This window comes from Pelophylax lessonae, assembly GCF_965119305.1.
Source record: "Pelophylax lessonae genome assembly, chromosome: 4".
In the NCBI taxonomy this organism is placed as follows: domain Eukaryota; kingdom Metazoa; phylum Chordata; class Amphibia; order Anura; family Ranidae; genus Pelophylax; species Pelophylax lessonae.
In genome coordinates, this window is record NC_138771.1 from 239,823,435 (window position 1) to 239,847,027 (window position 23,593).

At 44.2% G+C, this 23,593-nt stretch overlaps 1 protein-coding gene and 1 pseudogene across 2 annotated transcripts in view; both read left to right on the plus strand.

Moving 5' to 3' along the window:
• Window positions 1–23,593, plus strand: part of CNTN1 (contactin 1) — a 279,141-nt gene that overhangs the window by 109,151 nt on the left and 146,397 nt on the right. The window lies entirely within an intron of this gene.
• On the plus strand, window positions 567–22,749 carry LOC309552596 (succinate--CoA ligase [ADP-forming] subunit beta, mitochondrial-like; annotated as a pseudogene). Its single transcript, XR_014226153.1, has 3 exons — window positions 567–1,110; window positions 1,588–2,023; window positions 22,693–22,749. The product of XR_014226153.1 is annotated as a succinate--CoA ligase [ADP-forming] subunit beta, mitochondrial-like (transcript).

A 23,593-nucleotide genomic window follows, 5' to 3' on the forward strand; every position in this document is an offset into this window, starting at 1 on the left:
ATTGGCCGAAAATGTTAAAAAATGTTGATTTTTACATTTTTTTTGGGGGGTAATTTCATATAAAAAAATGTGAAAAATATTGCTATTTTTGCAAAATTTACGCTCTTTTTTTGTTTATAGCGCGTGATCAAAAAATCGCACAGGTGATCAAATACCACCAAAAGAAAGCTCTATTTGTGGAAAAAAAAGGACACCAAATTAGTTTAGATACAGCATCGCACGACCGCGCAATTGTCCGTTAAATTCACACATTGCCGAATCGCAAAATACCCCCTGGTCAGGAAGGGGGTAAAATCTTCCGGGGCTTAAGTGGTTAACGAGCCACTTTGCCACAGTACTGTCAATGTGAGCAGTCGGCAAGTGGTTAAGGACTGCAGCGTGTTCAAAGGGTATCCTATGCTTGTCCTTAATGCGATTTAGGGTGTACGCTGGGAAATTGAGAATGGGGTGGGCTAGAGGGTATAATGGAGAAGATGTTTGTAGGGGATGGGGCAAAGGTGAAGATCTATCTGTGTTAGTGGGGCGGGGGGGACTAGGGTAAAGATAGGAAGGGGTAGAAACACAACATGGTGGCCTCCATAATGTACAGCCGGCTGTCAGTGGGGCTGAAGAGTCGGACTGCACTGGGCTGTGCTCCACAGGTTCTTGGTGGATTCCCAGGTTTCTTCGGTTGTCATGGGTTACAAGCACAACAGCACAGGAACTTATCACTGCATGAGTATCTTAGCATGGATCTTCATAAAGATGCTGGAATCTCCATTCCTAAAGGCTTTGTTGCAAGAATGCCAGAAGAGACTTATACTGTAGCTAAAGAAATAGGTTCAAAGGATTTGGTAGTTAAAGCACAAGTGTTGGCTAGTGGTCGAGGCAAGGGAACCTTTGAAGATGACCTTAAAGGAGGAGTGAAGATTGTATATTCTCCAGAAGAAGCCAAAGCCATTTCCTCACAGATGATTGGAAAGAAGTTGTTTATGAAACAGACAGGAGAAAAGGGCAGGATATGAAACAATGTGTTCATCTGTGATCACAGATATCCCAGGAGAGATTATTACTTTGCAATTACTATGGAAAGGTAATTTCAAGGTCCTGTGCTGATTGGAAGTTCTCAAGGTTACATAGTTACATACTTACATACTTACATAGTTAGTGAGGCTGAAAAAAGACATCTGTCCATCCAGTTCAACCTATGATGTGCGCGTGTGTTTGCTGTTAACCGTACATTGTATACCCCTGTATGTTGTGGTCTCTAAGGTGCCCATCTAATAGTTTTTTGAAACTATCAATGCTTCCTGCTGATACGACTGCTTGTGGAAGAGAATTCCACATCCATACCACTCTTACAGTGAAGAACCCCTTACGCATTTTAAGGTTAAACCGCCTTTCCTCTAGTTTTAGTGAGTGGCCACGTGTCTTATTGTATTCCCTTACTCTGAATAGTTTGTTCCTTATGCTAGGTTCGCCAGTACAGTATTTGTACATTGATATCATATCCCCCCTCAATCGTCTCTTCTCCAGAGAGAATAGGTTCAGTGCTTGTAGTCTTTCCTCATAGCTGATGTCCTCCATTCCCCTAATTATTTATATAAGGTGGAGTTAACACTGAAGATGTTGCTGCTAAAAACACAGATACTATTGTAAAAGAGCCAATTGACATTGTAGAAGGCATCCAAAAAGGTCAAGCTGTTAGGCTTGCACAGAAAATGGGTTTCCCTGAGAACCTTGTAGATGAGGCAGCTGCGTGCATGATCAACTTGTATAATCTGTTCATGAAGTATGATGCTACAATGGTGTAAATTAACCCAATGGTAGAGGATGCTTCAGGAGTAGTGATGTGCATGGATGCAAAAATAAATTTTGACTCCAATCTAGCATATCGTCAAAAGACAATTTTTGCTCTCCAAGACTGGTCACAGGAAGATAAAAGCGAGACCAGCAAGCAGCAAAAGCTAACCTCAACTATACAGGCTTTGACAGCTTGACTGTTGAACGCCAGGTGCTGAAGGATAGAGGTTTATCTGAGTCAGTGATTCTTATGCTGTTAAAAGCTAGGAAATCTACTTCTAGGAAGATCTACCATTGTACATGGAAGACGTACATTGTGTGGTGTGAGTCTCTTGGAGTTCATCCTCGCTCCTTCTCGGTGGCTCGGATCTTGACCTTCCTTCATTGGGGGGTTGAACAGAAATTGACCTTGAGTACCGTCAAGGGCCAGGTGCCGGCTTTGGCGGTCTTCTTTCATTGAACCCTGGCCACACACTCCCTGGTGCGTACCTTTCTTCAGGTTGTTCAACATTTGGTTCCTTCAGTGCAATCTCCATTACTGCCTTGGGACCTCAATTTGGTGCTTTTGGTCCTCCAGAAGTCTCCCTTTGAGAATCTTCGGGCGATTCCCTTGCTTACATCGTCGCTGATTTTCATTTGAGTAAAGACAATGTGTTGCCTTCCCTGTGTCCCAGTCCTAAACATCCAAAGGAAGTTGCCTTGCATGCCTTGGATGTGATCCAGGCAATGACTGTGTACTTGGCAGCTACGGAGTCTTTTAGGAAGTTATACTCACTATTTGTGCTCATGGATGGGCCTCAGAAAGGGTTGTCTGCTTCCTCTGCGACCATTTCCAGATGGATCAGACAGACGGTTTTTCAGGCCTATTCCATCAGGGGTCAGGTTCCTCCTTTTCTATCAAGGCGCACTCTACTAGGGCGCTTAGTGCCTCCTGGGCCTTCCATCATCAGGCGTAGGTGATACAGATTTGCAAGGCAGCCACCTGGTCGTCGGTGCACACTTTGACAAAGTTTTATAAAGGGAATGTGTTGGCATCTGTGGATGCTTCTTTTGGCTGAAAGGTTTTGCGAGCTGCTGTTTAGAGAACCTGATCCTCTGGTTGAGCTCCGGTTGCCTGGTTGGCTACTGTTTAGCCTTGGAAAAAAAATGTTTTTGTTCCCACCCCTAATGTGTAACACTGGATATGAATACCCAGAGCTGTGTCCGTCAATGAACGAAAGAGAAAATGCGATTTCTCTTACGTCCTCCGACAGTCGCCGCCATCTTCATATTCGTCACAATGGGGTATTAGACTTTGCTCCGTAGGAGTAGCTAGGCAACAGAATATGTCAATATTAAAGCTTTTAACATATCCCCACCCCAGAGGGTGGTCCCCTCAGTCTATACCCTCCCGCTTCCTGTTTCCTACTTCAGTTTCAATGTCTAGCTTGTTAGGAACGTTGGCTTGCCTTCGCCTTGCGCGAAGTCTAAACATCCGATGGGGGTGGAGTTGCACTCCTTGGATGTTGTTCGGGCGATTAGGATTTACCAAACATCGTCTGAATCTTTTCGCAAGTCGGATTCTTGTTTGTCCTTCCGGGGGTCCTCGGAAGGGCGTAGCGGCGTCCGCTTCTGCCGTCGCCAATTGGTTAGGACAGGCCATTGAACAGGCCTATGCCTTGCAGGGAAAAGTTTCCCCTTTGCCTGTGGAGGCGCACTCTACCAGGTCTCCGAGTACGTCTTGGGCCTGTCGTCATGGGGCTTCTGTGGCCCGGGTGTGTAAGGCGGCGACTTGGTCGGCCGTGCACACCTTCACTCTATTCTACGGAGTGGTTGTTCAAGCATCGGCAGATGCTTCCTTTGGCCGCAAGGTTTTTAGTGCGGCGGTTCCTTAGGGTCCCTTGTTTTGGACCTTTGGGCTGTTTGGGATTTCTTTTTATCCCTGGGTTCTTTGTTTTTTCCTGGGTTATTGCTCCCGTTGAGCAAGTTTTTTCTCATGTTGCCCAGCTGGTTTCCTTCCTTTGGTAAGGTTCCTTTCTTTGATGTGGAGACTGCGTTGCCTTTAGGCGCGGCTGCGTTTCCCACCCCTCATGTTTGCACTGCTTTGGGACGTCCCCATTGTGACGAATATGAAGATGGCGGCGACTGTCGGAAGACGTAAGAGAAAACTGAATTTTTGTAAAATCTTACTTGTAAAATTCCTTTCTCTGAGTCCTCCGACAGTCGCCGCCCCGCCCCTCTTTTGGGGTTTAGGTACTCTACTGCTATTCCACTGAAACTGAAGTAGGAAACAGGAAGCAGGAGGGTATAGACTGAGGGGACCACCCCCTGGGGTGGGGATATGTTAAAAGCTTTAATATTGACATATTCTGTTGCCTAGCTACTCCTACGGAGCAAAGTCTAATACCCCATTTTGACGAATATGAAGATGGCGGCGACTGTTGGAGGACTCAGAGAAAGGAATTTTACAGGTAAGATTTTACAAAAATTCCGTTTTTTGATTTACCATAAAATCCATTTGTCTGATGTTCATTGATGGACACAGCACCCACCCCTCTGTGGACTTTTAATTCTTCTGACACTGCTGTAACTAAACTGAGTACCTGAGTATAGAAGAGAGAGGGAATATACAGTACCACCTGGGAATGCCCATAGGCGTAGAACTCCTGCAGGGGGCAGTATAACCCAATGGTTATGAAGATCAGAAGCTTTGTCTGTCAATAGACATCAGAGAAATGTATTTTACTGTAAGTCAAAAATTCTAATTTTTTTCCACGTAAACCAAAAGTGTCAGAAAAGGCTTGGTCTTCAAGTGGTTAGAAGAGTAGGTCACGTGTGACATTAGCTTCTAATATTGGGCATAAAATGCCAGGACAGTTCAAACACCCCCAAATGACAACATTTTTAGAAAGTAGAAACCCCAAGCTATTTGCTGAGAGGCATGTTGAGTCCTTGGGATATTTTTAGGGTTGAGCGAACACCTAGATGTCCGTGTTCGACGGGTTCGGCCGAACTTTAAAAAAAAGTCCGGGTCCGTGTCCCGGACTTTTACCGAACTTTTCCCGGACACCGAACCCCATTGAAGTCAATGGGGACCCGAACTTTAAGGCACTAAAATGGCTCTAAAACACCAAAGGAAAGGGCTAGAGTGCTGCAAATGGCAGCAAAACGTAATTAAGAGCATGGCAAGTGCTCTGCAAACAAATGTGGATAGGGAAATAACTTAAAACAACAAAAAAAAAACAGAAAAATAAAACAATGTTCTTCTTCATCTCTGAAGGACGAGGCCCATATGGAGTAGGAGGGAGGTTGAGGTGGTGGTGGATGTGGCGGTGACATAGGCGTGCGCACAGGGTGTGCTGGGTGTGCCTGGGCACACCCTAATCACCTAGGGCACATAGCATTGCCAGTGAGGAGATGGGAAAGATCTCCCTGGGACCTGCTCTGCTCTATTTCTCCTTGCCTACAGGTACATGGCCCCGATACATTACTCTCCCTGCTGGCAAACACATGCATGTGTATTTCAACTTTGGGGTGCACACCTTAATGCAATAGGCTGCGCACACCTATGGGCGGTGTAGGTGGAAGCGGCGGTGGAGGAGGACCAGGGCCGGATTAACAGCATCATGGGCTTGGTGCTGAGGATTTTGAAGGGCCTTAAGGGCCGTGCCTTGCCATGCACCCAGAGGAGGAAGGGTGCAGCCATGCATGCCTAATTCAACATGGGATGCTGTCTCTGAAGCCCATAAACACATCCATGCATCGCCAACTGTCCCTCCTTGTCCGGCCTTCACGCTGTGTGGGGAGGTTCTGAGGGTGCTGCCTGGGGAAGCGAGCATAGAAGCCAGACTTCTGTGTTTACAAGTGACAGAAGAGCGGTAACAGTGAATATGGCCAACCCGGGGCCTATATAAAAGGTAGGGGCCTGGAGCTGCAGCTCCAATAGCCCCTACATTAATCTGGCCCTGAGGAGGAGGACGAGGTAGCCAACACTGCTTCTTTTCAAAAATTTTAAATGAGGGTACACCCCAAAAGAGTGAGAAAGAGCAAAAATGGAACAATGGGTGGGTAAGGTCGGTATCCATTGCTATTCTGCATAAGGTACGGAAAAGTCCCATGGGATCCATGCCTGGTTCATTTTAATGAACGTGAGCTTGTCCACATTGTCTCTGGACAGGCGGCTGCGCTTGTCTGTTATAACGCCCCCAGCCGTGCTAAATACCCGTTCAGATAATACACTGGCTGCAGGGCACGCCAGCACCTCCAAGGCGTAAAGGGCAAGCTCAGGCCATGTGCCCAATTTGGAGACCCAGAAGTTGAAGGGGGCAGACCCGTCATTCACTACATGTAGGCGTGTGCACACATACTGCTCCACCATGTTGGTAAAATGCTGCCTCCTGCTAAGACGTTCCATCTGAGCTGCTGGTGCTGCTGTTTGTTGTGGCGTGCTGACAAAGCTTTTCCACATTTCGGCCATGCTAACCCTGCCTTCTGAGGTGCTGGCGGTGCCCTGGTTGCGTTGGCGACCTCCTCCTCCTCCTCCTCTGCCTTGTGCTTCCACTGTGGCCCCGCTGTCAGATGGGAATGCCAGCAGCATGGCGTCTACCAGCGTGCGCTTGTACTCGCGCATCTTGCGATCGCGCTCCAGTGAGTGAATTAAGGACGGTACGTTGTCCTTGTAACGGGGATCCAGCAGCGTGGCCACCCAGTAATCAGCACAAGTTAGAATGTGGGCAACTCGGCGGTCGTTGTGGAGACACTGCAGCATGTAATCGCTCATGTGTGCCAGGCTGCCCAGAGGCGACGAAAGGCTGTCCTCTGTGGGAGGTGTATCGTCCGTGTCCTCTGTATCCCCCCAGCCACGCACCAGTGATGGCCATGAGCTGGCCTGGGTGCCACCCTGCTGTGAACATGGTTCCATCTCCTCCTCCAGCTCCTCCTCCTCCTCATCCTCCTCATCCTCCAGAACTGTGCCCCTGCTGGACAATTGCGTCCCTGGCGTTTGCGTGTGCAGGAACCCACCCTCGGAGCCCCTTGCGAATGACTGCCCTGAAAGCCTTGGAAATGTTACCTCTTCATCCTCCTCCTCCTCCTCATCCTGTGCCACATCCTCTTCCATCATCGCCCGAATTGTTTTTTCAAGGAGGCATAGAAGTGGGATAGTTAAGCTGAGAACGGCGTCATTGCCACTGGCCATGTTGGTGGAGTACTCAAAACAGCGCAACAAGGCACACAGGTCTCGCATGGAGGCCCAGTTATTGGTGGTGAAGTGGTGCTGTTCCGCAGAGCGACTCACGCGTGCGTGCTGCAGCTGAAAATCCACTATGGCCTGCTGCTGCTCGCACAGTCTTTCCAGCATGTGCAAGGTGGAGTTCCACCTTGTGGGCACGTCACATATGAGGCGGTGAGCGGGAAGGCCGAAGTTACGCTGCAGCGCTGCCAGGCGAGCAGCAGCAGGGTGAGAACGCCGAAAGTGCGCACAAACGGCCCGCACTTTCTGCAGCAGCTCTGACATATCGGGGTAGTTTTTAAGGAACCTCTGCACCACCAAATTCAGCACATGCGCCAGGCAAGGGATGTGCGTCAAACCGGCTAGGCCCAGAGCTGCTATGAGATTTCGCCCGTTATCACACACCACCAGGCCGGGCTTGAGGCTCGCTGGCAGCAACCACTCATTTGTCTGCTGTTCCATGCTCCTCCACAACTCCTGCGCGGTGTGTGGTTTGTCCCCCAAACAGGCAAGTTGTAAAACTGCCTGCTGTCGTTTACCCCTGGCCGTGCTGAAGTTGGTGGTGAAGGTGTTACGCTGTCCGGATGAGGAGGCGGTAGAGGATGAGGAAGCGGAGTAGGAGGAGTTACGAACAGGAGGCAAACTGAAGCGCCCTGCAATCCTCGGTGGTGGAAGGACATGCGCCAAATTGCTATCCGCCTCAGGCCCATCCGCCACTGCATTTACCCAGTGTGCCGTTAGGGAGATATAACGCCCCTGACCGTGCTTACTGGTCCACGTATCCGTAGTTAGGTGGACCTTGGCACAGATGGCGTTGCGCAGTGCACACCTGATATTTTCCCCCACTTGGTTGTGCAGGGAAGGGATGGCTTGCCTGGAAAAGTAGTGGCGGCTGGGCACGACGTACTGTGGGACAGCCACCGACATAAGGTTTTTAAAACTGTGCGTCTCCACCAGACGGAATGACAGCATTTCAAAGGCCAATAATTTTGAAATGCTGGCATTCAGGGCCAGGGATCGCGGGTGGGTAGGGGGGTACTTCCTCTTCCTCTCAAGTGTTTGGGAGATGGAAAGCTGAACGCTTCCACGGGACATTGTGGAGATGGTTGTTGGTGACCCAGGTGGTGGTGTTGCTGACAGATCGTCTGTTTGCGGGGTGGCAGGTGCCGGTATCACTACAGATGTGGCTGGAGCGGCCGAGACTGCAGCAGAAGAGGAAGCAGGATGAGCCAGAGACGTTTCTTGGTTTTGAAGGTGTGTACTCCACTGCAGCTCGTGCTTTGCACTTAGATGCCTGATCATGCAGGTTGTGCTCAGGTTGAGAAGGTTCATGCCTCGCTTCAAGCTCTGATTGCACAGGGTGCAAACCACTCGTGTCCTGTCATCAGCACATTTTCTAAAGAACTTCCACGCTAGAGAACTCCTTTGAGCTGACTTTGGTGCGCTCGTTCCCTTGCTGCGTTGGGCAGTAGCGGGCGTAGTGTCTAGGGCACGGCCGCTCCGCTTCTGCACCCTGCTCCCTCTTCTGCTGTGCTGGTGGCTCTGTGCGACCACCGCCTCTTCCTCCAAACTACTCAGGTCACCTGCATGACGTTCATTCCATGTGGGGTCGAGGACCTCATCGTCCTCCACATCATCTTCCACCCAGTCTTCACCCCTGCCCTCCTTGTCGGTCTCCACAATGCTGAACGCCGCAGCAGTTGGCACCTGCGTTTCGTCATCATCGGAGACGTGCTGCGATGATCCTTGCATGTACTCATCTTGAGAAATAAGTGGTTGGGCATCGCTGCACTCAATCTCTTCCACTTCTGGGGCAGGGCTAGGTGGATGGCCCTGGGAAACCCTGCTGACAGAGTCCTCAAAAAGAATAAGAGACTGCTGTATGGCTTGGGGCTCAGACTGCTGGCCTGATTTGCAAGGGGGTGAGGTGAAAGACGGTTGGACATTGGCTGCAGGTGCCAACTCTGACCTTTCTGCAGTAGACTGGGTGGGAGACAATGTGAAGGAACTGGAGGCACTGTCAGCAGCAAACCAATCTACTATCGCCTCAACTTGTTCTGGCCTCATCACTTCTAGGGGCGTTTGATGCCCTACCAAATACTGATGCAGGTTCTGTCGCCTACTCACACTTGAGGAAGGTGTTTCACTTGTGCGTGTAGCTGGCACAGATCGACCATGTCCTCTCCTTGCAACAGGAGCTCTACCAGCAGCACCACGACCCAGGCCAGGGCCCTTATTTGACGGTCTCCTCATATTTCTGTAATTTAAGATCTTGCCCTAGAAAGGTTTTTATTGAATAGCGGAATAGAAAATATGATCCAAAAAAAGTGTATGTATATCACACGTACACAACCACACTAGGCCCCAATTACTATTGTTTGTACCCCTAAAAGGCTAGATGAGGAGTAGGGGGAGTATGGAACAGGCAGCACCCTCAAACCTTCAGAAGTATGAGATGAACCCCAACAACTTGGAAAGGTGGATCTCTCTCACACGTACCGACACAGACTATCCCGCAATTCAATTGATCCTCAAAGGTTTTTATTGAATAGCGGAATAGGAAATATGATCAAAAAAAGTGTATGTATCTCGCACGTACACAACCACACTAGGCCCCAATTACTATTGTTTGTACCCCTAAAAGGCTAGATGAGGAGTAGGGGGGGTATGGAACAGGCAGCACCCTCAAACCTTCAGAAGTATGAGATGAACCCCAACAACTTGGAAAGGTGGATCTCTCTCACACGTACCGACACAGACTATCCCGCAATTCAATTGATCCTCAAAGGTTTTTATTGAATAGCGGAATAGGAAATATGATCAAAAAAAGTGTATGTATCTCGCACGTACACAACCACACTAGGCCCCAATTACTATTGTTTGTACCCCTAAAAGGCTAGATGAGGAGTAGGGGGGGTATGGAACAGGCAGCACCCTCAAACCTTCAGAAGTATGAGATGAACCCCAACAACTTGGAAAGGTGGATCTCTCTCACACGTACCGACACAGACTATCCCGCAATTCAATTGATCCTCAAAGGTTTTTATTGAATAGCGGAATAGGAAATATGATCAAAAAAAGTGTATGTATCTCGCACGTACACAACCACACTAGGCCCCAATTACTATTGTTTGTACCCCTAAAAGGCTAGATAAGGAGTAGGGGGGGTATGGAACAGGCAGCACCCTCAAACCTTCAGAAGTATGAGATGAACCCCAACAACTTGGAAAGGTGGATCTCTCTCACACGTACCAACACAGACTATCCCCCAATTTAACTGATCCCCAAAGGTTTTTGATTAAATAGCGGAATAGAAAATATGATCCAAAAAAAGTGTATGTATATCACACGTACACAACCACACTAGGCCCCAATTACTATTGTTTGTACCCCTAAAAGGCTAGATGAGGAGTAGGGGGAGTATGGAACAGGCAGCACCCTCAAACCTTCAGAAGTATGAGATGAACCCCAACAACTTGGAAAGGTGGATCTCTCTCACACGTACCAACACAGACTATCCCCCAATTTAACTGATCCCCAAAGGTTTTTGATTAAATAGCGGAATAGAAAATATGATCCCAAAAAAGTGTATGTATATCACACGTACACAACCACACTAGGCCCCAATTACTATTGTTTGTACCCCTAAAAGGCTAGGAGTAGGGGGAGTATGGAACAGGCAGCACCCTCAAACCTTCAGAAGTATGAGATGAACCCCAACAACTTGGAAAGGTGGATCTCTCTCACACGTACCAACACAGACTATCCCCCAATTTAACTGATCCCCAAAGGTTTTTGATTAAATAGCGGAATAGAAAATATGATCCCAAAAAAGTGTATGTATATCACACGTACACAACCACACTAGGCCCCAATTACTATTGTTTGTACCCCTAAAAGGCTAGGAGTAGGGGGAGTATGGAACAGGCAGCACCCTCAAACCTTCAGAAGTATGAGATGAACCCCAACAACTTGGAAAGGTGGATCTCTCTCACACGTACCAACACAGACTATCCCCCAATTTAACTGATCCCCAAAGGTTTTTGATTAAATAGCGGAATAGAAAATATGATCCCAAAAAAGTGTATGTATATCACACGTACACAACCACACTAGGCCCCAATTACTATTGTTTGTACCCCTAAAAGGCTAGGAGTAGGGGGAGTATGGAACAGGCAGCACCCTCAAACCTTCAGAAGTATGAGATGAACCCCAACAACTTGGAAAGGTGGATCTCTCTCACACGTACCAACACAGACTATCCCCCAATTTAACTGATCCCCAGAGGTTTTTGATTAAATAGCGGAATAGAAAATATGATCCCAAAAAAGTGTATGTATATCACACGTACACAACCACACTAGGCCCCAATTACTATTGTTTGTACCCCTAAAAGGCTAGGAGTAGGGGGAGTATGGAACAGGCAGCACCCTCAAACCTTCAGAAGTATGAGATGAACCCCAACAACTTGGAAAGGTGGATCTCTCTCACACGTACCAACACAGACTATCCCCCAATTTAACTGATCCCCAAAGGTTTTTGATTAAATAGCGGAATAGAAAATATGATCCCAAAAAAGTGTATGTATATCACACGTACACAACCACACTAGGCCCCAATTACTATTGTTTGTACCCCTAAAAGGCTAGGAGTAGGGGGAGTATGGAACAGGCAGCACCCTCAAACCTTCAGAAGTATGAGATGAACCCCAACAACTTGGAAAGGTGGATCTCTCTCACACGTACCAACACAGACTATCCCCCAATTTAACTGATCCCCAAAGGTTTTTGATTAAATAGCGGAATAGAAAATATGATCCCAAAAAAGTGTATGTATATCACACGTACACAACCACACTAGGCCCCAATTACTATTGTTTGTACCCCTAAAAGGCTAGGAGTAGGGGGAGTATGGAACAGGCAGCACCCTCAAACCTTCAGAAGTATGAGATGAACCCCAACAACTTGGAAAGGTGGATCTCTCTCACACGTACCAACACAGACTATCCCCCAATTTAACTGATCCCCAAAGGTTTTTGATTAAATAGCGGAATAGAAAATATGATCCCAAAAAAGTGTATGTATATCACACGTACACAACCACACTAGGCCCCAATTACTATTGTTTGTACCCCTAAAAGGCTAGGAGTAGGGGGAGTATGGAACAGGCAGCACCCTCAAACCTTCAGAAGTATGAGATGAACCCCAACAACTTGGAAAGGTGGATCTCTCTCACACGTACCAACACAGACTATCCCCCAATTTAACTGATCCCCAGAGGTTTTTGATTAAATAGCGGAATAGAAAATATGATCCCAAAAAAGTGTATGTATATCACACGTACACAACCACACTAGGCCCCAATTACTATTGTTTGTACCCCTAAAAGGCTAGGAGTAGGGGGAGTATGGAACAGGCAGCACCCTCAAACCTTCAGAAGTATGAGATGAACCCCAACAACTTGGAAAGGTGGATCTCTCTCACACGTACCAACACAGACTATCCCCCAATTTAACTGATCCCCAAAGGTTTTTGATTAAATAGCGGAATAGAAAATATGATCCCAAAAAAGTGTATGTATATCACACGTACACAACCACACTAGGCCCCAATTACTATTGTTTGTACCCCTAAAAGGCTAGGAGTAGGGGGAGTATGGAACAGGCAGCACCCTCAAACCTTCAGAAGTATGAGATGAACCCCAACAACTTGGAAAGGTGGATCTCTCTCACACGTACCAACACAGACTATCCCCCAATTTAACTGATCCCCAAAGGTTTTTGATTAAATAGCGGAATAGAAAATATGATCCCAAAAAAGTGTATGTATATCACACGTACACAACCACACTAGGCCCCAATTACTATTGTTTGTACCCCTAAAAGGCTAGGAGTAGGGGGAGTATGGAACAGGCAGCACCCTCAAACCTTCAGAAGTATGAGATGAACCCCAACAACTTGGAAAGGTGGATCTCTCTCACACGTACCAACACAGACTATCCCCCAATTTAACTGATCCCCAAAGGTTTTTGATTAAATAGCGGAATAGAAAATATGATCCCAAAAAAGTGTATGTATATCACACGTACACAACCACACTAGGCCCCAATTACTATTGTTTGTACCCCTAAAAGGCTAGGAGTAGGGGGAGTATGGAACAGGCAGCACCCTCAAACCTTCAGAAGTATGAGATGAACCCCAACAACTTGGAAAGGTGGATCTCTCTCACACGTACCAACACAGACTATCCCCCAATTTAACTGATCCCCAAAGGTTTTTGATTAAATAGCGGAATAGAAAATATGATCCCAAAAAAGTGTATGTATATCACACGTACACAACCACACTAGGCCCCAATTACTATTGTTTGTACCCCTAAAAGGCTAGGAGTAGGGGGAGTATGGAACAGGCAGCACCCTCAAACCTTCAGAAGTATGAGATGAACCCCAACAACTTGGAAAGGTGGATCTCTCTCACACGTACCAACACAGACTATCCCCCAATTTAACTGATCCCCAAAGGTTTTTGATTAAATAGCGGAATAGAAAATATGATCCCAAAAAAGTGTATGTATATCACACGTACACAACCACACTAGGCCCCAATTACTATTGTTTGTACCCCTAAAAGGCTAGATGAGGAGTAGGGGGAGTATGGAACAGGCAGCACCCTCAAACCTTCAGAAGTATGAGATTGTGTTCACTGTACCCCACAAAGATTGAGTTCACTGCACCCCACAATGATTGTGTTCACTGCACCCCACAAAGATTGTGTTCACTGCACCTCACAAAGATTGTGTTCACTGTACCCCCCAAAGATTGTGTTCACTGCACCCCACAAAGATTCTGTTCACTGTACCCCACAAAGATTGTGTTCACTGCACCCCAAAAAGATTGTGTTCACTGCACCCCAAAAAGGATGTTGTTCACTGCACCCCAAAAAGGATGTTGTTCACTCCACCCCAAAAAGATTGTGTTCACTGCACCCCACAAAGATTGTGTTCACTGCACCCCAAAAAGATTGTGTTCACTGCACCCCAAAAATGATTTTGTTCACTGCACCCCAAAAAGGATTTTGTTCACTGCACCCCAAAAAGGATGTTGTTCACTCCACCCCAAAAAGATTGTGTTCACTGCACCCCAAAAAGATTGTGTTCACTGCACCCCACAAAGGATTTTGTTCACTGCACCCCAAAAAGATTGTGTTCACTGCACCCCAAAAAGGATTTTGTTCACTGCACCCCAAAAAGATTGTGTTCACTGCACCCCACAAAGGATTTTGTTCACTGCACCCCACAAAGATTGTGTTCACTGCACACCAAAAAGGATTGTGTTCACTGCACCCCAAAAAGATTTTGTTCACTGCACCCCAAAAAGATTGTGTTCACTGCAGCCCAAAAAGATTGTGTTCACTGCAGCCCAAAAAGATTGTGTTCACTGCAGCCCAAAAAGATTGTGTTCACTGCAGCCCAAAAAGATTGTGTTCACTGCAGCTCACACACAGAAAAATGGATGTGGATCACTGACACCTGCCTATCTCCAATCCCACACCACACAGCAATATCGATTGTAGTTTGTAGAACACAGTTTCCCTAAAATTCAGCAGACTCTGTCCCTAACAGGATTGAGAAGAGATCGTAGATCAGGATTGAGTGCAGACCCCACCCCCCACACAGCAATATCGATTGTAGTTTGTAGAAGACACTGACCCTATAATTCAGCAGACTCTATCCCTAAAATGCCTACAACTCGCCCTGCCTAAACACTCCGACCTGTCCCTCAATTCTATCCGGACACAAATGGTTTTTTCCTGCCTATCTTTCCCTAATCAGCAGCCAGCACGTTGATGTGTGCTCTGTCCCTGAATCTAAGCAGCATAATGACGCCGCTGCGGCTGCCTCGAACTTATAAAGACTTGGTCACATGCTTCAGACGGCCAATCACAGCTACTGAGACATTTGCAGGCATGGCTGGGATGGCTTAAGGCACACCAGTTAAACGATTGTTGATTGGCTGTTGAAAGCCCGCCATGAAAAGAGCGCCAAAGCATGCAAAACCCGGAAATAAAACGACCGAACACGGATTTTTACCCGAACATACAGTAAAGTGTCCGTGTCCGTGTTCGGGTACAAAAAATCCAATTATTCGGTACGAACACGAATAATACAGGCCGTGTTCGCTCAACACTAGATATTTTATATTTTGCCCCAAGTTTCGGGAAAATTAAGATTTTTAAGCCTAGCTGTCTACGGGACCCGAAAACCAATCACCGCCTTCGGGTTTTCTAAGGGCGTAAAGTGCTCATTTTACTTCCTCACTACCTATCACAGTTTCAGAGGCCCTGAAATGTTAAGATAGCACAAAACCTTCCAAATGACCTAATTTTGGAAAGTAGACACTACAAGCTATTTGTTGAGAGGCATGTTAAGTTCATTTTATATTTTGCCACAAGTTTCAGGAAAATGACAAAAAAATTTTTTTCTTTTTACACAAAGTTGTCACTTAAATGATATATTGTTCCAACATGCCATGGCTATATGTGAAATTACATCCCAAAATATATTCTGCTGCTTCTCCGTAGTACTGGAATACTACACATGTAAGACTTTTTGGCAGTCTAGCCGCGTACAGGACCCAAAAACCAATCACCGCCTTAAGGCTTTCTAGGGGTGTAAATTGTTGTTTTGACTCCTCACTACCTATCACAGTTTTGGAGACCATGAAATGCCAAGGCAGCACAACCCCCCCCCCCCCCCAAATGACCCCTTTTCAGAAAGTAGACAGGCTTTCTAAGGGCGTAAATTGTTGATTTCAATCCTCACTACCTATCACAGTTTCAGAGGCCATGAAATGCCAAGATAACACCCCCCCCCAAATGACCCCTTTTCAGAATCTAGACAGCCCAAGGTATTTGCTAAGAGGCATGGTGAGTATTTTGCAGCTCTCATTTGTTTTGGAAAATGAAGAAAGACAGGGAAAATGTATTGTTTTCTTTTTTCAATTTTCAAAACTTTGTGACAAAAAGTGAGGTCTGCAAAATACTCAGCTTAAGGTGTCTACTTCCTAAAAAGGGGTAATTTGGGGGGGGGGGGGATTGTGCTGTCTTGGCATTTCATGGCCTCCAAAACTGTGATGGGTAGTGAGGAATGAAATCAACAATTTACGCCCTTAAAAAGCCTGAAGGTGGTGATTGGTTTTCGGGGTCCTGTACGCGGCTAGACTGCCAAAAAGTCTCACTTATATGGTATCTCCGTACTCTGGAGAAGCAGCAGAATGTATTTTGGGGTGTAATTCCACATACACCCATGGCATGCGTGAGCAATATATCATTTCAATGACAACTTTGTGTAAAATATATATATATATATATTTTGTCATTTTTCAAACACCAGTGACAAAAAAATTAAATATTCAATGGGCTCAACATGCTTTTCCAGAAATTCCTTGGGGTGTCTACTATCCAAAAATGGGTAATTGGGGGGGGGGGGGGGTTTACTGCCCTGCCATTTTAGCATTTCCAAAAAATGAGCAGTCAGAAATTAAAAGCTGCGTAAATCCCAGTATATGCACCATAGTTTGTAGACGCTATAACTTTTGCGCAAACCAATAAATATATGCTTATTGAGATTTTTTTTATCAAAGACATGTAGCTAAATACATTTTGGGCTAAATGTATGACAAAAATGTAGTTTAGTGGATATTGGAAGAAAAAGTAGAAATTTTTGTTTTTCCCAAAATTTTGATGGTTTGTTTTGTTTATATCGCAAAAAATAAAAACCGCAGAGTTGATCAAATAACACCAAAATAAAGCTCTATTTGTGGGAAAAAAAGGACATACATTTCATTTGGGTAAAGCACTGCATGACTGCGCAATTACCAGTTAAAGTCACGCAGTGCCAAATTGCAAAAAATAGCCTGGTCATTAAGAAGGTAAAACCTTCCGGTCCTTATCTGGTTAAGCTTAGTTACGTTGCTGAGTCAGATGAAATGTTTTGTGCTGTTGTGTTAAATAGGAAAACGAAATGTGAAAGTAACAACTATTATTTTGATACTGATACAGGAGATGTCTACTGCCAGCACATCTTTCAGTGTAATCATTGTAATAACAAGTGCTAGGCTATCATCCTCTCAAACACCTTGCTGAGCTAATACATCCTTTATACTGGTTTTGTCCCAAGGTGTCCTTTAGTTTTTTATTACACAAGCCCATATTTTACTGAAGAATGCTTGCAGTGGGTTCTATTTCTACTTTATAACTTCATAGCTAGCCCAAAAAAAAAAAAATATTATAAAAGGAAAAACATTTTAAGCAATATTAAAATTGTCGATGCAAACCTAACCTATATTGATTGCGTTGGATCTGGTAACAACTGAATATTTCCCTTGATCTCCTCGATTTTTCCTGGATCTTGAACAGAGCTGAAACAATGAGTCTCCACTCATCTGTAGAATCAGTTTTAATTCCTTTTTTTATGCACAAACCATTTACAAGCTCCACATAAATCAAACAAATAAATAAAATCTCAGTAATCCTTTTGAATATAGTTTAAGCCTTCCCATCAAAGCCTCATTATTCTCTATGTTTGCAGCCAAAGTTGCACAGCTGATATTGAACTGGAAAGGTCAAAATAAACAACAGGTTATCCAAAGAAAAAAAAATCAATAATATATCCCCAAAAATTCTTTAAATATATTGATTGTAAAAAGGGCTTGATTTTAGCATGCAGGCTAAACTAACTTCTAACTTCAAACGTAATACATATTTTAATTCTGTACAGTAAAAGCTTGGATTGAGAGTAATTTGGTCTGAGAGTGTTTTGCAAGGCAAGCAAAATTTTGTAATAAATTTTGACTTCATAAATGAGTGATGTCTTGATATACAAGTAGTGTCATGCCACAACTGAGTATAAAAGAGAAGAGGTGCCTCTATGTAGCAATATGGTTATATTTAATGAAGGTAGAACATTTAGCAACTCACATGGTTGATGATTAAAAGAGGCACATCTAAGTATGCATGCAACCGGGTAAAGCCGTCCACATAGACCATCCTCCACACCACAATCAATGTCATTCCTTCCACGCTGTGCTCCACAAGCGCTTCAAGTCTCGCTTTCAGATTGCTCTTCTGGTAGTCTTCCCGGTCCCGATTGCAGACTTGACAGCGGTGAGAGCTGACGGTGCAGAGGAGGGTCAATGTGGACAGCTTTACCCCAGATGCCTGCATACTTAGATGTGCCTCTTCTAATCATCAACCATGTGATTTGCTAAATGTTGAACCTTCATTAAATGGAACCATATTGCTACACTTAGAGGCGCCTCTCTTCTCCTTTATACTCTGTAGCTCCTGCTGGATTTTGCTTCTAATCCCATTGTGGAGGCTGCTGTTTGTGGATGGAAATTTCATGGTTATACAACCTATCATATTGCTATAATCTTTTAATATGGACTATAAACTGAAAGACTTATGAATAGGTTGTGGGATGAATCATCTGAGTTTCCATTATTTCTTATGAGGAAATTAGCGTTGATATAGGAATGCTTTTGATTACAAGCACGTTTCTAGAATGAATTATGTTCACAATCCAAGGTTTTACTGTATGCACAGAAAAAATGATGGTACTGTCTTTTTAATATAGCACTGTTGGACCATACAAGAACTGCATAATCATTCTAACCAAGAAGATCTTAATTAATTACCTGCAGGTACTTTTGCTAGTCATGTACCCCAAGAGCATGCATTCTATTTTGGGTCCCTATCATATGAAAAACATTGGAAGCACTGGTTATGAGGTGAAGCATTGTAGGATTGTATGAAATGAAGCAAAATATAATATAATCTTCATTAACTAAACTTTTTTTGAACTGCTCAATATCAAACTCTAATTTCACTCTTAGTTAAATTAATCATTTAACAGGACATTGGTCTCTGAGTTTTAAATGCCTAGGATAAAAGTGAGGACTAATTTAAAAAACATAAATCAGATGCTTCTTTTGGTCTTCTAATAAAAGAAGTAAATGAAGCCCACCTCTGTTTGAGAGTGACAGTAATTATTGGCTCCAGAGCACAACATGCACATATTTCACCATAGCGATAATTGTTCTCTCTGGTGATTGCGCTATTACTACTCATTTAGTTGACTGCTTAACACACACCAGAACCTTCTTAAAGTATTTAGTGTCAGGAGAAGGGTCAATTAGTGGTTGATACCTACATTGAATTTGGAAGTGAATTATCTTTTTTTGCATTTTCAAACATTCAGTAACCACAAAAATAAAAACATCTGAGTTGGTATTCAATAAAGTATTGAACACAGAAATTACAAAATGATGGCTTTTACAAAAGATAAATGTGAAGCTTTTAGATTCAATGGTTTTCCAAAAACTTATATATATATATATATATATATATACACAGTATATGTCCTAGACAGCACGTGGTTATACCAAGATCATAGCTGCAGTTTCAACCATGATTTTGGTATAATTTTTTTAAAGCCAGCAATCGGCTTTCATGTAAAAGTGATCTGGGTTGCTGTACAGCCACCTGATTACTTTTACAGTGCTGTGGAGCCCCTTCCCTTTCCCATCTCTGCCCATTGCTGTTTCCTGTCAGATTCTCCTCCATCTACGCTGTGGGACTGCTGTATAGGGATGATCGAACTTTTGAAAAGTTCGGTTCGACCAGAACACGTGAACTTCCCGAAAGTTCGGGTCCGGATTCCAGAACCCCATTGAAATCAATGGGACCCGAACTTCGGTAATCAAAAAACACAATTTTGAAGCCAATAAATGCCCATAAAACACAATAAATGCCCCTAAAAAGAGCCTAGGGTTGTGAGTCATGCCCCAGGGACTATTAATCACACAAAAAAGTTCTTAAAAATTGTCGTTTTTGATAGAGAGCCAATTATTGAAAAAATTATTTAAAAAAAAAAAAAAGAGATTTCTTTGGATTTAGTGTCTGTGGGGTCTAAAAAGTGTACCTGTGAAGTTTCAGCTCTGTAACATGTCCAGAACCAGAAAAAAAGATCATTTTTCTTAGAATTTTTATTAGCACAGGGATGGGGTTGCGCTACTTTCACACCTGGGTGTTTTTGTTTCAGGCATTTATTGGGCATTTTTTGAGTGTCTTTGGAGGCAGGCATGACATCTGAACTTCTGTATAGGGGTATATATACACACACACGCATATATATATATATATATATATATATATATATATACACATACACACATATAGGTGTAAAAGTAGCGGAAACCCATCCCTGCGCTAATGAAATTATTTGCAGGGATGGGGTTCCGCTCCTATCACACCTATATGTGTGTATCTGTATATATACATATATGTGTGTATGTATATATACCCCTATACAGAAGTTCAGATGTTATGCCTGCCTCCAAAGACGCCCAAAAAATGCCCAATAAACGCCTGCAACAACACACCTGGGCGTTTTTGTTGCAGGCGTTTATTGGGCATTTTTTGGGCGTCTTTGGAGGCAGGCATAACATCTGAACTTCTGTATAGGGGTATATATACACACACACATATATGTATATATACACATACACACATATAGGTGTGATAGGAGCGGAACCCCATCCCTGCAAATAATTTCATTAGCGCAGGGATGGGGTTCCGCTACTTTCACACCTATATGTGTGTATGTGTATATATACATATATGTGTGTGTGTGTGTATATATACCCCTACACAGAAGTTCAGATGTCATGCCTGCCTCCAAAGACATCCACAAAAAAGCCCAATAAACGCCTGAAACAAAAACGGCCAGGTGTGAAAGGAGCGGAGCCCCATCCCTGCGCTACTGCAATTCTAAGACAAATGATCTTTTTTCTCTGGCGGTCACCCTGACATGGAAAAGTTTGGTCACCCTGGCATAGCAGTCAGAGTCAGTTCACCCTAAACTACACTACGGTCACCCTGACACTTAACACTTTACCTACAGAAACTAGATTATTGAATCTAACTATAGTGATATATAGTACCCTAACTACACTAGATATCCCTTTCCTCACACTAATAATTGCTAAATGACACTTTTGCAGCAGGAGTAACAGAACTGCTTCCACTCTCTTCCACAGCCCCTGTATTACAGTGCTAGAGATTTGGCGGGGCTATGTTATATACTGGGGGGGCGTATTCACTACTGATTGGCCTCTGGACCCCCTAGTCACTCCAATCACTTTCCTAGCATCCTCCTGCCCCTTCAATTGGCTTTTACTGATGTTTCTGGTCCAATCACAGGCTTTTAAAGCCCAGTTCCTGTCCCATTGCATTTTGGGCGGTTCTGGCTGCCGAATTCCGAACTTTTTTCGCACAAAGTTCGGAATTCGGCTGAATTTCGAACAGTCAATGTTCGGGTCGAACCGATGGTCGACCCGAACTGTTCGATTATCCCTACTGCTGTAAGCCATTGTACCTGCTACCCACAGAGTAGATGGAGGAGAATCCTTTTCTCCATCTCCTCTGTGATTAATTAAACCTGAAGCGACAAGGATTTTGTTGTGCGCAGTTTCAGAGCTGTCTTTCCCAGGCCGTTACAGCCAGAAAAGTAGCTACTTAAACAGATTTGTGTTTTATCAGTGACCTTGGAGGACAGAGGAGGCATCATGGGCCTAATAGACCCATGATGTCTCTATAAAAGTACCTGTCACTGCCCACAGCCATCTCAAAGGGTCTTGTGCACCTCTGGTCATAGCAATAAAGTTAAATGAAAAAAATAAATAAAAAAGTGTAAAAAAAAAAGTTAAAAAAAATATGTTCCCGTGAACATTAGAGTGAGAGCAGTAATTCTAGTGCTGTAGTTCAGGTTTAACTCTAAACTAATAATCTGTAAAGGCTTTTAAATAATCCCCTATGTGCAATTTTAAGTACTGTGGTTTGCCGCCATTTTACAGGCGTGTGCAATTTTAAAAGTTGACATGTTTTGTATTTATTTACTTAATGTAACATTATCTTTTAGATTTTACCAAATATTGTGTTTTTGCACACTAGAATAATTTTTTCCTGAAAAATTGTGATTGACAAACGGCTTTGCAAACGTCATGTGACATAAAAAAATTGCAACAACCACCATTGCTATTCACAAGTAAAAAATGTGCATTTATTATTTTTTTTCTACAGGAGCCTGCAAAGTATTTTCCCCGCGATCAGTGGATCATGGGTTTGGTGTCAAGCTCCTTAACACTCTCCCACCACCTTTCTGCTTATATGGGCTTTCAGTTTGAAAGCTGGAGGAAAAGTGAATGGACTATGAGCGCCCTGATCAACCTGCTCGCAGTCCATTGAAACTCCAAGTCCGTCTGCTGCTGTTGCAGACATTACTTGAAGTTAATTTATTCATTCACAGGTCCCTCTGAATGAATGACGCTGCTCTGCGGGCAGATGGAGACTGACACAACTGCGCCGATTAAAAGGTGACAGCAGTCGCTGGAGAGAGGAAACCCTGCCTGCTGTCTCAGAGATGCGGGGTGGGGGTTGCTGAACATGTTACATGTTAAACCCTAAATACAAGTGTAATATGTAACATATTAAGAGAGGGAACTTATCCTTTAGAAGAGATTGACAGATGGGTAATCATTTTCTGTAATTTGTAACACATGCACCATGAAGATTTACCTTTAGTTAATTCTGTCTATAATGAACGTCGTATTCATTGCTTTATATCATTGTCTCTGTCTTGTAGATTGGGAAATATACAAAGACACCAAATCTAAAAGAAAACAGTTTTATTATAATTTAAGCTAACACTGTAACAAGTACATTCCACAAGGGATTAAAAATTCTAGGACTAAGGCTCGGTTCACACTATTGCGATGCGGGAAGGCTGCGAATTCGCAGCCTGTTCCCGCATCGCACACGCACCCCCGGCAGTTCACACTGCCATATGCGATCCGCTGGGGGTGTCAATGTAATCTTAACGACACCCCCAGTTTGATCGCATATCGCAGTGCGATCGTGCAGTTCGCACAGGATCGGATCGCACAAGTGTGAACCGCTGTGCGATCCGATCCTGATGCGGCAGCAAAAATGCCTCCTGTGCGTCTTTGCTGCGGGTGCGGTGCAAATTTAGCCATACAAACTGTATGGCTAAACTCGCACCGCACAGCTGATCGCATGTCATGTCGGAGCAGTGCGCTCCGACATGACATGCGAACCCGGCACACGCAGAAGTGTGAACCGGCTCTAAAAGGAAAATAGTATATCCAAATGGGAAAATCTAGATGTATTGAAACATGAAAGGAAATCATTTCAAATGCAGAAGAAATAAAATCAGCAAATATTGAAAATATAAAACCGATTACAATGGATACCCTAAATTGTTCAATTTTTTAATTAAAAGAAACGTAATCTTGATGATATAGGTTATTTGGTAGATAATTTAGGAATTTTAAAGCAGAAGCTGAGATCATAAGTACATATTTTTAATTAGCACAAATGCCAGATAATATTATAGGAAGTAAGAACCAAGGCCTCCTTCCTAATGCGGGAGGTAATAAGATTACTGTATGTCTAATAAGAACAAAAAGAAACACCTGGCCCAGACGGTAGAGTATTTATCCATCCATGAGTGCTATATAGGCCAG